Raw genomic sequence first — 21,064 nt, forward strand, 5'->3', positions numbered from 1 at the left:
TGTTCTAAGTTTGTCAAAAAAAAATTATAGTGACTCAATCATGAATACATGTGTTCTTTGATAGCCTTAGAACACATATAAGCATGATTGATCGCTATGAATTTTTTGTACAACCTTAGTATACATATACGCATGATTAAATCATGATGATTTTTTTTTACAACCTTCGAACACATACACGAATGATTGAATCACTATGAAATTTGGTTGACAGCATTAGAACACATGTGCATAATTGAGTCATTATGATTTTTTTTTGACAGACCTAGAACACATATGTGCTAGATTGAATCACTATGAAATTTTTTTGACAGCCTTAGAACACATATATGCATGATTGAATCAATATGATTTTTTTTGACAACCTTAGAACACATATATGCATGATTGAATGACTACGGTTTTTTTTTGACTGCCTTAGAACACATATATGCATGATTGAATCACTATGGAATTTTTCTGATAGCCTTAGAATACATATATGCATGATTGAATCCCTATAACTTTTTTTGTCAACTTTAGAACACATTTATGAATGATTGAGTCATTATCACGTTGGTTTGACAGCCTTAGAACACATATATGGATGATTGAATCACTGTGAAATTTTTTTGACAGCCTTAAAACACATATATGCGTGATTGAGTCACTATGTAATTTTTTTGACAGCCTTAGAACACATATATGCATGATAGAATCACTACAATTTTTTTTTTTACAACATTACAACATATATATGCATGATTAATATAATTTTTTTTTGACAACCTTAGAACACATATATAAAAGATTGAATCACTGTGAAATTTTTTTGACAGCCTTACAACATATATATACATGATTAAATCGCTATGTAATTTTTTTGACAGCCTTAGAACACATATATGCATAATTGAATCACTACAAAATTTTGTTGACAGCATTACAACACATATATGCATGATTGAATTACTATAAATTTTTTTGACAACCTTAGAACACATATATAAAAGATAGAATCACTATAAATTTTTTCGAAAGCCTTAGAACAAATATATGCATGATTGAATAACTATGAATTTTTTTTATTACCTTAGAGCACATATATTCATGATCGAATAAATATAATTTTTTTTTAAAATGTTAGAGCACATATATGCATGACGCATGATTGAATAATTATGAATTTTTTTTCACAACCTTAGAACACATATATGCAAGACGCATGATTGAATAACTCTGAATTTTTTTTCACAACCTTAAAACACATATATGCATGATTGAATCACTGTGGAATATTTTTGGCAGCCTAAGAACACATATATGCATGATTGAATCACTATGGATTTTTTAGAGAGCCTTAGAACACATATATGCATGATTGAATCACTATAATTTTTTTTGACAATGTTAGAACACAAAGATGCATGATTGAATCACTATAAATTTTTTTGACAGCCTTAAAACACATATATGCATAATTGAACCACTATGAAATTTTTTTGACACCTTTAAAACACATAAATGCATGATTGAATCACTATGTAATTTTTTTGACAGCCTTAGAACATGTATATGCGCGATTGAATCAAAACCAAACTTTTAACAAATTTTTTTTGACAACATTAGAGCACATATATGCATGATTAAATGACTATAAATTTTTTTTGACAACCTTAAAACACATATATGAAAGATTAAATCACTATAATTTTTTTTTGAAATTCATTAAACACATATACGCATAAATGAATCACTATGATTTATTTTCATAGCCTTAGAAAACATATATGCGTGATGGATCTGATAAACATATAAGCATGATTGAATCACTATACAAAATTCTTAACAACGTTAGGACACATATATGCAAGATTGAGTCAGTATGAGTTTTTTTGACAGCGTTAGAACACATATATGCAAGATTGAATCACTATGATTTTTTTTACAGCATTAGAACACATATGTGCATGATTGAATCACTGCAAATTTTTTTGACTGCATTAGAACACATACATGCATGATTGTGTCCCTATGAATTTTTTTTGCCAGCATTAGAACACACATATGCATGATTGAATCACTAGATTTTTTTTTTCACAACCTTAGAACACATATGTATCATTGAATCACTATAATTTTTTTTTGACAACCTTAGAACACATATATGCAAGGTTGAATCACTATGAATTTTTTTTGACAACCTTAAACCTATTTGCATGATGGAATCACTATAAAATTTTTTTGACAGCCTTACAACACAAATATGCGTGATTGAATCACTGTGAATTTTTTTTGACAGCCATAGAAAACATATGAATGATTGAATCACTATTAATTTTTTTGGCAGACTTAGAACACATATATACATGATTGATATACTACATAATTTTTGTGACAGCCCTAGAACACAAACATGCATGATTGTATAACTATGAATTTTTTTTGACAACCTTAGAACATACATGCAAGATTAAATCACCATGATTTTTTTTGACATTCTTATAACACATATATGCATGATTGAATCACTATGACTTTTTTTTGGCAATGTTAGAACAGATATATGCTTGACTGAGTCACTATGAAATTTTTTTGATAGCCTTAGAACGCATATATTTCGGATTGAATCACTATGATTTTTTTTGGACAAGGCTATAACACATATACGCATGATTGAGTCGCTATGAATTTTTTTGGACAGACTTAGAACACATATATGCTTGTTTGAATCACTATGAATTTTTTTTGACAACCTTAGAACCGATATATGCATGATTGAATTTTTTTTTACACCTTTAGCACACATATATGCATGATTGAATCACTATGAATTTTTTTTGACATCCTTAGATTAGATATATGCATGATTGAATCACTATGAATTTTTTTTTACAACTTTAGAACACATATGTGCATGATTGAGTCACTATGAATTTTTTTTGACAGCTTTAGAAAACATATATGCATGATTAAATCATTATGAATTTTTTTACCAACGTTAGAACACATATACGCATGATTGAGTATCTATGAAATTTTTTAGACAACCTTAGAACACATATATGCTTGATTGAATCACTACAAATTTTTTTGACAGCCTTAGAACACATATATGCAAGGTTGAATCACTATGAATTTTTTTTGACAACCTTAAACCTATATACATGATGGAATCACTATACAATTTTTTTGATAGCCTTACAACACAAATATGTGTGATTGAATCACTGATTTTTTTTGACAGCCATAAAAAACATATGAATGATTGAATCACTATTAAATTCTTTTTGCAGACTTAGAACACATATATACATGATTGAATTAATACATAATTTTTGTGACATACCTAGAACACAAATATGCATGATTATATCACTATGAATTTTTTTTTAGAACCTCAGAACATACATGCAAGATTAAATCACCATGATTTTTTTTTGACATTCTTATAACACATATATGCATGATTGAATCACTATGACTTTTTTTTGGCAATGTTAGAACAAATATATGCTTGACTGAGTAACTATGATTTTTTTTGACAGCCTTAGAACGCATATATGTCGGATTGAATAACTATGATTTTTTTTGGACAAGGTTATAACACATATATGCATGATTGAGTCACTATGAATTTTTTTGGACAGACTTAGAACACATATATGCATGTTTGAATCAGTATGAATTTTTTTTGACAACCTTAGAACCGATATATGCATGATTGAATTTTTTTTACAGCTTTAGCACACATATATGCATGATTGAATCACTATGAATTTTTTTTGACATCCTTAGATTAGATATATGCATGATTGAATCACTATAATTTTTTTTTTGCAACTTTAGAACACATATGTGCATGATTGAGTCACTATGAAATTTTTTTGACAGCTTTAGAAAACATATATGCATGATTAAATCATTATGAATTTTTTTAACAACGTTAGAACACATATACGCTTGATTGAGTCTCTATGAAATTTATTAGACAACCTTAGAACACATATATGCACGATTGAATCACTACAATTTTTTTTGATAGCATTAGAACACATGTATCCATGATTGAATCACTATGAAATTTTTTTGACAACCTTAAAACACATATATGCAAGGTTGAATCACTATGCAATTTTTTTACAACCTTAGATTAGATATATGCATGATTGACTAACTATGATTTTTTTTTGACATCCTTAGATTAGATATATGCATGATTGAATCACTATGATTTTTTTTTACAACTTTAGAACACATATGTGCATGATTGAGTCACTATGAATTTTTTTTGACAGCTTTATAAAACATATATGCATGATTAAATCATTATGATTTTTTTTAACAACGTTAGAACACATATACACATGATTGAGTCTCTATTAAATTTATTAGACAACCTTAGAACACATATATGCATTATTGAATCACTACAATTTTTTTTGACAGCATTAGAACACATATATCCATGATTGAATCACTATGAATTTTTTTTGACAACCCTAAAACACATATATGCATGATTGAATCACTAAGGATTTTTTTTGATAGCCTTAGAACACAAATATGCATGATTGAATCACTATAGATTTTTTTTGACAGCCTTAGAACATTATTTGCTGGATTGAATCACTATAATTTTTTTTTGACAATGTTGGAACACATATAAGCATGATTGAATCACTACGAAATTGTTTTGACAACTTTAGAACACATAAATGCATGATTGAATCACTATGAATTTTTTATGATTGGTTTATAACACATATATGCATGATTAAATCATTATAATTTTTTTGACAGCCTTAAAACATATATATGCATGATTGAATCACTATGATTTTTTTTACAGCCTTAGAACACATATATGCATGATTGAATAACAATGTAATTTTTTTGAGAGCCTTAGAACACATATATGCATGATTGAATCACTATGAATTTTTCTTGACATTCTTAGAACACATATATGCATGATTTAATCACTATGAAATTTTCTTGACAACCTTAGAACACATATACGCATGATTGAATCACTATGAATTTTGTTTTACAACGTTAGAAGACATATATACATGATTAAGTCTCTATGAATTTTTTTTGACAGCCTTAGAACACATATATGCATGATTGAATCACTATGAATTTTTTTTACAACTTTAGAACACATATATGCAGAATTAAATATTTTTTAATAGACGTAAAACACATATATGCATGATTGAATCACTATGAAACTTTTGGACAGCCTTAGAACACTTATACGCATGATTGAATCATAATGATTTTTTTTTAATAACCTTAGAACACATATACGCATTATTTAGTCACTATAATTTTTTTTTTCAACGTTAGAGCACATATGTGCTTAATTGAGTCACTATGATTTTTTTTGACATCCTTAGAACACATATATGCCTATGGTGTCACTATGAATTTTTTTTGACAACCTTATAACACATATATGGATTATTGAATCACTATAGAATTTTTTTGACAACATTAGAACACATATATGCATGATTGAATCACTATAAAATTTTTTTGACAACCTTAGAACACATATATGCATGATTGAATAAATATTGAATTTTTTTGACAGCCTTACAACTCATATATGCATGATTGAATCACTACAATTTTTTTTTTACAACGTTACAACACAAGTATGCATGATTGACTCACTATGAAATTTTTTTGACAGCCTTAGAACACATAAATGCGTGATTGAATCACCTTAAATTTTTTTCCACTGCCTTAGAACACATATATGCATGATTAAATCACTATGAATTTTTTTTGACAGCCTTAAAGCACATATATGCATGATTGAATCACTATGAAATTTTTTGACAGTCTTAGAGAACATATACGCATGATTGAATCACTATAATTTTTTTTTTGACATCCTTGGAACACATATATGCATGATTCAATCACTTTGATTTTTTTTGACATTCTTAGAACACATTTATGCATTATTGAATCTCTATAAAATTTTCTTGACAACCACAAAACACATATATGCAAGATGGAATCACTATGAAATTATTTTGAAATTCTAAGAATACATATATGCATGAATGAATCACTATGATTTTTTTTTACCATGTTCGAACACATATATGCATGATTGAGTCACTATGAAATTGTTTTGATACCCTTAGAACACATATATGCATGGTTGAATCACTATGAAATATTTTTGACAGCCCTAGAACACATATATGCATAATTGATTTTTTTTTGACATCCTTAGAACATATATATGCATGAATCAATCACTATGAATTTTTTTTTACAGCCTTAGAACATATATATACATGATTGAATCACTATAAATTTTTTTTTGACAATGTAAGAACACATATATGCATGATTGAAATTTTTTTAATAGATGTAAAACACATATATGCACGATTGAATCACTATGAAATTTTTTGGATAGCCTTAGAACGCATAAATGCATGATTGAATCTCTATGAAATTTTTTTGATAGCCTTAGAACACTTATACGCATGATTGAATCACTATGAATTTTTTCTGACAACCTTAGAACACATATACGCATCATTTAATCTCTATAAATTTTTTTGACAATGTTAGAACACATATGTGCTTATTGAGTCACTATGAATTTTTTCTGACATCCTTAGAACACGTATATGCCTGATGGAGTCACTATGAATTTTTTTGACTACCTTAAAACACATATATGCGTGATTGAATCACTGTAGAATTTTTTGATTGCATTAGAACACATATATGCATGATTAAATCAAAACAAGTTTTTTTTTACAACAAATTTTTTTTGACAACCTTAGAACACATATATGCATGATAAAATAAATATTGAATTTTCTTGACAGCCTTAGAACATATATATGCATGATTGAATCACTATAATTTTTTTTACGTTACAACACAAATATGCATGATTGACTCACTATGAAATTGTTTTGACAGCCTTAGAAAACATAAATGCGTGATTGAATCATTATAAAATTTTTTTGACAGCCTTAGAACACATATATGCATAAATCTCTATGAAATTTTTTTGACAGCATTAACACAGATATATGCATGATTGAATCACTATGAATTTTTTTTGACAGCCTTAGAGCATATATATGCATGATTGAATCACTATAAAATTTTTTTGACATCCTTGGAACACATATATGCATGATTCAATCACTATGAATTTTTTTTGACATTCTTAGAACACATATATGCATGATTGAATCTCTTTATAATTTTCTTGACAACTACAAAACAAATATATTAAAATGGAATCACTATGAAATTATTTTGACATTCTTAGAATACATATATGCATGAATGAATCACTATGATTTTTTTTGACAACGTTAGAATACATATATGCATGATTGAGTCACTATGAAATTGTTTTGTCACCCTTAGAACACATATATGCATGATTGAATCACTATGATTTTTTTTTGACAGCCTTAGAACACAAATATGCGTAATTGAAATTTTCTTGACATCCTTAAAACATATATATGCATGAATCAATCACTATAAATTTTTTTTGACAGCCTTAAAACATATATATCAATGATTGGATCACAATGATTTTTTTTTTACAACGTTAGAACACATATATGCATGATTGAGTCTCTATGTATTTATTTGGATAACCTTAGAACACATATATACATGATTGAATCACTAGAATTTTTTTTGATAGCCTTAGATTACATATATGCATGACTGATTCACTATGATTTTTTTTTTGACAACTTTAGAAAACATATATGCATGATTGAGTCAGTATAAATTTTTTTGACAGCTTTAAAAAACATATATACGTATGATTGACTCACTATGAAATTTTTTCGACATATTAGAATGCATATACGCTTAATTGAGTCACTATGAAATTTTTTTGACAGCCTTAGAATAGATATATGCATGATCGAATCACAATGGAATTTTTTTGACAGCCTTAGAATAGATATATGCGTGATTGAATCACTACAATTTTTTTTGACACTGTTAAAACACATATATGCATGATTGAATCACTATGATTTTTTTTTTACAACCATAAAACACATATATGTAAGATTGAATTACTATGATTTTTTTTGACAACCTTAGAATACATATATGCATGATTGAATCACTATGAGATTTTTTGACAGCCTTGGAACACAAATATGCATGATTGAATTAATATGGTATTGTTTTGACTGCCTTAGAATACATATATGCATGATTGAATCACTACAAATTTTTTTTGATTGCCTTAGAATACATATATGCATGATTGAATCACTAAAAATTTTTTTTGATAGTGTTAGAACACATATATGCATGATTGAATCACTATGATTTTTTTTTGACAACGTTAGAACACATATATGCATGATTGAATGGTTATGGGATTTTTTTGACAGCCATGGAACACAAATATGCATGATTGAATCACAATGATTTTTTTTGACAACGTCAGAACACATATATTTATGATTGAGTCTCTATGAATTTTTTTTGATAGCCTTAGAACACATATAGGCATGATTGAATCACTATGAAATTTTTTGATAGCCTTAGATTACATATATGCACGATTGAATCACTGTGAATTGTTTTGGCAAGTTTAGAACGCTTATATGCATGATTGAGTCACTATGATTTTTTTTTACAACTTTAGAATACAAATATGCATGATTGAGTCTCTATGAGATTTTTTTGATAGCCATAGAACACATATAGGCATGATTGAATCACTATGATTTTTTTTTGATAGCCTTAGATTACATATATGCACAATTGAATCACTATGAATTTTTTTTGACAACTTTAGAACACATATATGCATGATTGAGTCACTATGATTTTTTTTTGACAGCTTTAGAAAACATATATACGTATGATTGAATCACTATGATTTTTTTTTGATAACGTTAGAGTGCATATATGCTTAATTTATTCACCATGAAATTTTTTTGACAGCCTTATAACACATATATGCATGATTGAATCACTATGGTTTTTTTTGAGAGCCTTAGAATATATATATGCATGATTGAATCACTATGATTTTTTTTTACAACTTAGAACACATATATGTTTGATTGAATCACTATGATTTTTTTTGACAACATTAGAACACATATATGCATGATTGAATCGCTATGGAATTTTTTTGACAGCCTTGGAACACAAACATGCATGATTGAATCACTATGGAATTGTTTTGAAAGCCTTGGAATATATATATGCATGATTGAATCACTATTTTTTTTATAGTGTTAGAACACATATATGCATGATTAAATCACTATAATTTTTTTTTGACAATCTTAGAACGCATATATGCATGATTTAATCACTATGGGATTTTTTTACTGCCATGGAACACAAATATGCATGATTGTATCACAATGGATTTTTTTTTTGATATCCTTAGAACACATATATGCATGATTTAATCACTATAATTTTTTTTGTCAATGTAAGAACACATATATGCAAGATTTAGTTACAATGAAATTGTTTTGAAAGCCTGAGAACACATAAATGCATGATAGAATCACTATAAATTTTTTCTGACAACTGTAAAAAATATATATGCATGGTTAAATCAATATGAAAATCTTTTAACTGCCTTAAAACACATATATACATGATTGAATCACTATAAATTTTTTTTGACAGCCTTAGAGCACATATATGCATGATTGAGTCATTGTGTAATTTTTTTGACATTCTTAGAACACATATATGCATGATTGAATCACAATGAAATTTTCTTGACAACCGTAGAACACATATGCAAAATTGAATCACTATGAATTTATTTTGACATTCTTAGAACACATATATGCATGATGTATGCGTTATGTAAATTTTTTGACAAGGTTATAACACATATAGGCATGATTGAACCTCTATGAAAATTATTTTACTTCTTTATAATACATATATGCATGATTGAATCATTATGTAATTTTTTTAACATTCTTAAAACCCGTATATGCATGATTGAATTATTTTTAATAGATTTAGAACAAATATATGCTTGAATGAATCACTATGAAATTTTTTAGACTGCCTTAGAACACATATATGAATGATTGAATCACTATGATTTTTTTTACAGCCTTAGAACTTATATATGCATGATTGAATCACTACAATTTTTTTTGACAACATTAGAATGCATATGCCCTTAATTGAGTCACTATGAATTTTTTTTGATAGCATAAGAACACATATATGCATGATTGAATCACTATGATTTTTTTTTGACAGCCTTAGAACACATATATGCAGGATTGAATCACTATGGATTTTTTTTTTGACAATGTTAGGACACATATATGCATGATTAAGTCACTATGAAATTGTTTTGATTGCCTTAGAACACATAAATGCATGATTGAATAACTACGAAACTTTTTTGATATGCTTAGAACACATATACGCATGATTAAATCACTATGAATTTTTTTGATAACCTTAAAACACATATATGCATGATTGAATCACTACGAAATTTTTTTGACAGCCTTAGAACACATATATTAATGGTTGAATCACTATAATTCTTTTTGACAGCAATAAAACACATATATGCATGATTGAATCACTATGATTTTTTTTGACAAACTTAGAACACATATATGCATGATTGAATCACTATGGAATTTTTTTTATAGTCTGATAAACATATATACATGATTGAATCACTATAATTTTTTTTTGACAACGTTAGAACACATATGCATGATTGAGTCAATATATATTTTTTTTGACACCGTTAGAACACATATATGCAAGTTTGAATCACTATGATTTTTTTTTATAGCATTAGAACACATATTCACATGATTTAATCAGTATGCAATTTTTTTGACAGCATTAGAACACATATATACATGGTTGAATCACTATAATTTTTTTTGACAACCTTAGAAGACATATATACATGATTGATTCACTATGAAATTTTTTTGAGAGCCTTAGAATACATATTTGGATGATTGAATCAATATGATTTTTGTTTGACAATGTTAGCGTATATCTATGCATGATTGAATCAATATGAAATTTTTTGATAATATTTGAACACAAATATGCGTGATTAAATCACTATAATTTTTTTTGACAACCTTAGAACACATATATGTATGATTGAATGACTATAATTGTTTTTGACAAACGGAGAACATATATTCATGATTGAATCACTACAAATTTTTTTAAAAACCATTAGAACACATATATTCCAGATTGAAATACTATGAATTTTTTTTGACAACCTTAGAACACCTATATGCAAGATTGAATCACTATGAGTTTTTTTTCACAAACTTAGAACACATATATGCGTGATCTAATCACTATAGAAATTTTTTGATGGCCTTAGAGCACATATATGCATGATTGAATCATTATAAATTTTTTTGATGGCCTTAGAACATATATGCATGATTGAATCACTATAAATTTTTTTTGACAACCTTAGAACACGTATATGCATGATTGAGTCACTAGAATTCTTTTTGACAACTTTAGAATACATATATGCATGATTGAATCACTATGAAATTTTTTTGTCAGCCTGAGAACACATATATGCATGATTGAATCACTATAAAATTTTGTTTGACCGCCTTATAACAGATATATGCATGATTGAATAACTATTTTTTTTTGACAGCATTAGTACACATTTATGCATCTTTGAAACACTAAATTTTTTTTGACAACCTTAGAACACACATATGCATGATCGAATCACTATAATTGTTTTTTGACTACCTTAGAACACATATATACATAATTGAATCACTATGAATTTTTTTGACACCCTTAGAACACATATATGAATGATTGAATCACTATGAATTTGTTTTTTACAGTTGTAGAACACATATATGCATGATTAAGTCACTATGAATTGTTTTTGACAATGTTAGAACACATATATGCATGATTGAGTCACTATAAATTTTTTTTGACAGCCTTAGAATACATATATGCATGGTTGAATCACTATGAATTTTTTTTGATAGCCTTAGAACACATATATGCATGATTGAATTTTTTTTGATAGCGTTAGAACAGATATATGCAAGATTGAATCAATATGATTTTTTTTGGACAGCCTTAGAACACATATGTGCATGATCGAATTATGATGAAATTTTTTTGACAGCCTTAGAACATATATATGCTTGATTGAATGTTTTTTGATAGCCTTAGAACACATATATGCAAGCGTGAGTCACTCTGAAATTTTTTTGACAGCCTTAGAACACATATATGCATGATTGAATGACTATTAAATTTTTTTGACACTGTTAGAACACATATATGCATGATTGAGTCACTATAAAGTTTTTTTGACAGCCTAAGAACACCTATATACATGATTGAATCACTATGAAATATTTTGACAGCCTTAGAACACATATATGCATGATTGAAATTTTTTGACAGGCTTAGAACACATATATGCTTGATTGAATCACTACAATTTTTTTTTACTATATTACAACACATATATGCATGATTGAATCACTGCAATTTTTTTTTAAAAACCTTAGAATGCATATATGCATGATTGAATTACTATTTACATATATACCAGATTGAATCACTATGAATATTTTTTGACATTCTTAGAACACAGATATGCTTGATTGAATCACTATAATTTTTTTTTGACAATATTAGAACAAATATATGCATGATTGAGTCACTATAAATTTTTTTTGACAGCCTTAAAACACATATAAGCTTGATTGAATCACTATTCAATTTTTTGGACTGCCTTAGAAAATTTATATGCATGATTGAAAGACTATGAATTTTTTTTCACAACGTTAGAACACAAATATGCACGACTGAGTCTCTCTGAATTTTTTTTGACAACTTTAGAACACATATATGCAATATTGAATCACTATGAAATGTTTTTGACAGCCTTAGTACACATATATGTATGGTAGAATTTGTTTTGATAGCCTTAGAACACATATATACGTGACTTAATCACTATGAAATTTTTTAGAACACATATATCCATGATTGTCTCACTATGAATTTTTTTTATAGCCTTAGAACAAATATATGCATGATTGCATCACTATAAATTTTTTAGACAGCCTTCGAACACATATATGCATAATTAAATTTATTTTTATAGGCTTAGAAGACATATATGCATGATTGAACCACTACAAATTTTTTTTGACTGCATTAGAACACATATATGCATGATTGAATCACTGTAGATTTTTTTTGACAAACTTAGAATTCATATATGCATGATTGAATCACTATTTACATTTATGCAAGATTGAATCGGTATGTTTTTTTTTTTAAATCCTTGGAACACATATAAGCATGATTAAATCACTAAGAAATTTTGTTGACAAGCTTAGAACACACATATATACAATTGAATCACTATGATTTTTTTTTGACAATCTTAGAATATATATATGCATGATTGAATCACTATGAATTTTTTTTGACAATGTTAGAACTCATATATGCATGATTGAGTCACTATGAAATTTTTTTGAGAGCCTTAGAATACATATACGGATGATTGAATCAATATGATTTTTTTTACAATGTTAGCACATATATATGCATGATTGAGTCACTATGAAATTTTTTTGACAGACATAGAACACATGTATGCATGATTGAATCACTATGAAATTTTTTGATAACGTTGGAAGAGATATATGCATGATTAAATCACTACAAAATTTTTTTGACAGCATTAGAACACATATATGCATTATTAAATCACTATAATTTTTTTTTGACAACCTTAAAACATATATATGCATGATTGAATGAATAATTTTTTTTTTGACAAACTTAGAAAATATATACAAGATTGAATCACTAAACTTTTTTTTGATAGCATTAGAACACATATATACCAGATTCAATCACTTTGATTTTTTTTTGACAACCTTAGAACACATATATGCAAGATTGAATCACTAGGAAGTTTTTTTGACAGCCTTAAAACACATCTATGCATGATTGATTCACTATAAAATTTTTTTGATGACCTTTGAACACATATATGCATGATTGAATCATTTTGCATATTTTTTGATAGCCTTAGAACATATATGCATGATTTAATCACTATGAAATTTTTTGACAACTGTAGACCAAGTATATGCATGATTGAGTCACCATAAAATTTTTTTGACAGGATTAGAACACATATATGCATGATTTAATCACTATGAATTTTTTTTGACAACCTTAGAACATGTATATGCATGATTGAGACACTATAAATTTTTATTGACAGCCTTATAACAAATATATGCATGATAGAATCACTACAATTTTTTTTTGACCGCATTAGAACACATATATGCATGATTGACACACTATAAATTTCTTTGACAACCTTACAACACGTAGATGAATGATTGAATCATTATAAATTTTTTTTGACGACCTTAGAACACATGTATGCATAATTGATTCACTATGATTTTTTATGACACCATTAGAACACAGATATGAATGGTTGAATTAGTATGATTTTTTTTAACAGCAGTAGAACACATATATGCATGATAGATTTATAATGCATTTTTTTTTACAGATTTAGAACATATATATGCATGATAGAATCATTATGAATTTTTATTGACAACGTTAGAATACATATATGCATGAATGAGTCACTTTGAAATTTTTTTGACAGGCTTAAAATACATATATGCATGGTTGAATCACTATGAATTTTTTTTGATATCCTTAGAACACATATATGCATGATTGAATCAATATGAAATTTTTTGGACAGCCTTAGAACACATATGTGCATGATCGAATTATGATGAAATTTTTTTGACAGCCTTAGAACATATATATGCTTGATTGAATGTTTTTTGATAGCCTTAGAACACATATATGCATGCGTGATTGAATCTCTATGAAATTTTTTGGACAACCTTACAACACATATATGCATGATCAAATCAGTATGAATTTTTTTTGACAGCCTTAGAACATATATATGCATGATTAAATTTTTTTTGACAGCCTTAGAAGACATATATGCATGATTGAGTTACTATGAATTTTTTTTGACAGACTTAGAACCCATATATGCATGATTGAATCACTATTAAATTTTTTAACAACGTTAGAACACATATATGCTAGATTGAGTCACTATAAATTTATTTTGACAGCCTTAGAACACATATATGCATGATTGAATCACAATGCAACTTTTTGATAGCCTTAGAACACATATGTGCATGATTGAATATTTTTTACTGTCTTAGAACACATATATATATATATGATTGAATTTTTTTTGACAGCCTTAAAACACATATATGCATGATTGAATCACAACAAAAATTGTTTTACGGGATTAGAACACATATATGCCTGATTGAATCACTGTAAATTTTTTTGACAACTTTGAATACATATATGCATGATTGTCACTATTTACGTATATGCATGATTTTTTTTGATAGTCGTAGAACATAGATATGCATGATTGAATCACTATTTTTTTTTTGACAATGTTAAAACATATATATGCATGATTGAATCACTAGTTTTTTTTTTTGACAATGTTAAAACATATATATGCATGATTGAGTCACTATGAATTTTTTTTGATAGCCTTAGAACACATATATGCATGATTGAATCACTACAATTTTTTTTGACTATATTACAACACATATATGCATGATTGAATCACTGCAATTTTTTTTAACAACCTTAGAATGCATATATGCATGATTGAATTACTATTTATATATATACAAGATTGAATCACTATAAATGTTTTTTGACATTCTTAGAACACATATATGCTTGATTGAACCACTATAATTTTTTTTGACAATATTAGAACAAATGTATGCATGATTGAGTCACTATATTTTTTTTAGAGCCTTAAAACATATATAAGCTTGATTGAATCACTATGCAATTTTTTGAACTGCCTTAGAAAATTTATATGCATGCTTGAAAGACTATGATTTTTTTTTGACAACTTTAGAACATATATATGCATTATTGAATCACTATGAAATGTTTTTGACAGCCTTAGAACACATATATGTATGGTAGAATTTGTTTTGATAGCCTTAGAACACATATATACGTGACTGAGTCACTATGAAAATTTTTAGAACACATATATCCATGATTGAGTCACTATGAAATTTTTTTATAGCCTTAGAACAAATATATGCATGATTGCATCACTATAAATTTTTTAGACAGCCTTCGAACACATATATGCATAATTAAATTTTTTTTTATATGCTTAAAAGACATATATGCATGATTGAACCACCATAATTTTTTTGACTGCATTAGAACACATATATGCATGATTGAATCACTGTAGATTTTTTTTAACAACCTTAGAATTCATATATGCATGATTGAATCACTATTTACATATATGCAAGATTGAATCAGTATGTTTTTTTTTTTGAAATCCTTGGAACACATATAAGCATGATTAAATCACTAAGAAATGTTGTTGACAAGCTTAGAACACACATATATACAATTGAATCACTATGAATTTTTTTTGACATTCTTAGAACATACATATGCATGATTGAATCACTATGAATTTTTTTTGACAATGTTAGAACTCATATATGCATGGTTGAGTCACTATGAAAATTTTTTGAGAGCCTTAGAATACATATATGGATGATTGAATCAATATGATTTTTTTTACAATATTAGCACATATATATGCATGATTGAGTCACTATGAATTTTTTTTGACAGACATAGAACACATGTATGCATGATTGAATCACTATGAAATTTTTTGATAACGTTGGAAGAGATATATGCATGATTAAATCACTACAAATTTTTTTTGACAGCATTAGAACACATATATGCATTATTAAATCACTATAATTTTTTTTTGACAACCTTAAAACATATATATGCATGATTGAATGACTATAAATGTTTTTTGACAAACATAGAAAATATATACAAGATTGAATCATTAAAGTTTTTTTTTATAGCATTAGAACACATATATACCAGATTCAATCACTCTGATTTTTTTTGACAACCTTAGAACACATATATGCAAGATTGAATCACTAGGAAGTTTTTTTGACAACCTTAAAACACTTATATGCATGATTGATTCACTATAGAATTTTTTTGATGACCTTTGAACACATATATGCATGATTGAATCATTCTGCATATTTTTTGATAGCCTTAGAACATATATGCATGATTTAATCACTATGAAATTTTTTGACAAACGTAGACCAAGTATATGCATGATTGAGTCACTATAAATTTTTTTTGACAGGATTAGAACACATATATGCATGATTTAATCACTATGAATTTTTTTTGACAACCTTTGAACATGTACATGCATGATTGAGACACTATAAATTTTTTTTGACAGCCTTATAACAAATATATGCATGATAGAATCACAACTTTTTTTTGACCGCATTAGAACACATATATGCATGATTGACACACTATAAATTTCTTTGACAACCTTACAGCACGTAGATGAATGATTGAATCATTATAAAATTTTTTTGACGACCTTAGAACACATGTATGCATAATTGATTCACTATGATTTTTTTTTGACACCATTAGAACACATATATGAATGATTGAATTAGTATGATTTTTTTTAACAGCAGTAGAACACATATATGCATGATAGATTTATAATGCATTTTTGTTTACAGTTTTAGAACATATATATGCGTGATAGAATCATTATGAATTTTTATTGACAACGTTAGAATACATATATGCATGATTGAGTCACTATGAAAATTTTTTGACAGCCTTAAAATACATATATGCATGATTGAATCACTATGAATTTTTTTTTATAGCCTTAGAACACATATATGCATGATTAAATCTTTTTGATGGCGTTAGAACATATATATGCATGATTGAATCTCTATGAAATTTTTTGGACAACCTTACAACACATATATGCATGATCAAATCAGTATGATTTTTTTTTGACAGCCTTAGAACATATATATATGCATGATTAAATTTTTTTTTGACAGCCTTAGAAGACATATATGCATGATTGAGTTACTATGAATTTTTTTTGACAGACTTAGAACCCATATATGCATGATTGAATCACTATTAATTTTTTTTAACAACGTTAGAACACATATATGCTAGATTGAGTCACTATAAAATTTTTTTGACAGCCTTAGAATACATATATGCATGATTGAATCATAATGAAACTTTTTGACAGCCTTAGAACACATATGTGCATGATTGAATATTTTTTACAGTCTTAGAACACATATATGTATGATTGAAATTTTTTTGACAGCCTTAAAACACATATAGGCATGATTGAATCAAAACAAAAATTGTTTTACCGGATTAGAACACATATATGCATTATTGAATCACTGTAAATTTTTTTTGACAACTTTGAAAACATATATGCATGATTGTCACTATTTACATATATGCATGTTTTTTTTTTTATAGTCTTAGAACATATATATGCATGATTGAGTCACTAAAATTTTTTTTGACCATGTTAAAACATATATATGCATGATTGAGTCACTATGAATTTTTTTGACAGCCTTAGAACACATATATGCATGATTGAATCACTACCATTTTTTTGACTATATTACAAAACATATATGCATGATTGTCACTGCAAATTTTTTTTAACAATCTTAGAATGCATATATGCATGATTGAATTACTATTTATATATATACAAGATTGAATCACTATGAATGTTTTTTGACATTCTTAGAACACATATATGCTTGATTAAATCACTATAATTTTGTTTTGACAATATTAGAACATATATATGCATGATTGAGTCACTATATTTTTTTTTACAGCCTTAAAACATATATAAGCTTGATTGAATCACAATGCAATTTTTTGAACTGCCTTAGAAAATTTATATGCATGATTGAAATACTATGAATTTTTTTTCACAACGTTAGAACACAAATATGCACGACTGAGTCTCTCTGAAATGTTTTTGACAACTTTAGAACATATATATGCATTATTGAATCACTATGAACTATTTTTGACAACCTTAGAACACATATATGTATGGTAGAATTTGTTTTGATAGCCTTAGAACACATATATACGTGACTGAATCACTATGAAATTTTTTAGAACACATATATCCATGATTGAGTCACTATGAAATTTTTTTTATAGCCTTAGAACAAATATATGCATGATTGCATCACTATAAATTTTTTCGACAGCCTTCGAATACATATATGCATAATTAAAATTTTTTTTATAGGCTTAAAAGACATATATGCATGATTGAACCACTACAAATTTTTTTTGACTGCATTAGAACACATATATGCATGATTGAATCACTGTAGATTTTTTTTGACAAACTTAGAATTCATATATGCATGATTGAATCACTATTTACATATATGCAAGATTGAATCAGTATGTTTTTTTTTTTTGAAATCCTTGGAACACATATAAGCATGATTAAATCACTAAGAAATTTTGTTGACAAGCTTAGAACACACATATATACAATTGAATCACTATGAATTTTTTTTGACAATCTTAGAATATATATATGCATGATTGAATCACTATGATTTTTTTTTGACAATGTTAGAACTCATATGTGCATGATTGAGTCACTATGAAATTTTTTTGAGAGCCTTAGAATATATATACGGATGATTGAATCAATATGATTTTTTTTACAATGTTAGCACATATATATGCATGATTGAGTCACTATGAATTTTTTTTGACAGACATAGAACACATGTATGCATGATTGAATCACTATGAAAATTTTTGATAACATTAGAAGAGATATATGCATGATTAAATCACTACAATTTTTTTTTGACAGCATTAGAACACATATATGCATTATTAAATCACTATAATTTTTTTTTGACAACCTTAAAACATATATATGCATGATTGAATGACTATAAATGTTTTTTGACAAACTTAGAAAATATATACAAGATTGAATCACTAAAGTTTTTTTTATAGCATTAGAACACATATATAGCAGATTCAATCACTCTGATTTTTTTTGACAACCTTAGAACACATATATGCAAGATTGAATCACTAGGAAGTTTTTTTGACAACCTTAAAACACATATATGCATGATTGATTCACTATAGAATTTTTTTGATGACCTTTGAACACATATATTTATGATTGAATCATTCTGCATATTTTTTGATAGCCTTAGAACATATATGTATGATTTAATCACTATGATTTTTTTTGACAACCGTAGACCAAGTATATGCATGATTGAGTCACTATAAATTTTTTTTGACAGGATTAGAACACATATATGCATGATTTAATCACTATGATTTTTTTTTGACAACCTTAGAACATGTATATGCATGATTGAGACACTATAAATTTTTTTTGACAGCCTTATAACAAATATATGCATGATAGAATCACTACAACTTTTTTTTGACCGCATTAGAACACATATATGCATGATTGACACACCATAAATTTCTTTGACAACCTTACAACACGTAGATGAATGATTTAATCATTATAATTTTTTTTTGACGACTTTAGAACACATGTATGCATAATTGATTCACTATGATTTTTTTTTGACAGCATTAGAACACATATATGAATGATTGAATTAGTATGATTTTTTTTAACAGCAGTATTACACATATATGCATGATAGATTTATAATGCATTTTTTTTACAGTTTTAGAACATATATATGCATGATAAAATCACTATGAATTTTTATTGACAACATTAGAATACATATATGCATGATTGAGTCACTGAAATTTTTTTGACAGCCTTAGAATACATATATGCATGGTTGAATCACTATGAATTTTTTTTGATAGCCTTAGAACACATATATGCATGATTGAATTTTTTTTGATGGCGTTAGAACATATATATGCATGATTGAATCTCTATGATTTTTTTTGGACAACCTGACAACACATATATGCATGATCAAATCAGTATGAA

The sequence above is a fragment of the Nuphar pumila genome, chromosome 5, assembly GCF_984573655.1.
Source record: "Nuphar pumila chromosome 5, dmNupPumi1.hap1.1, whole genome shotgun sequence".
Taxonomy (NCBI): Eukaryota; Viridiplantae; Streptophyta; class Magnoliopsida; order Nymphaeales; family Nymphaeaceae; genus Nuphar; species Nuphar pumila.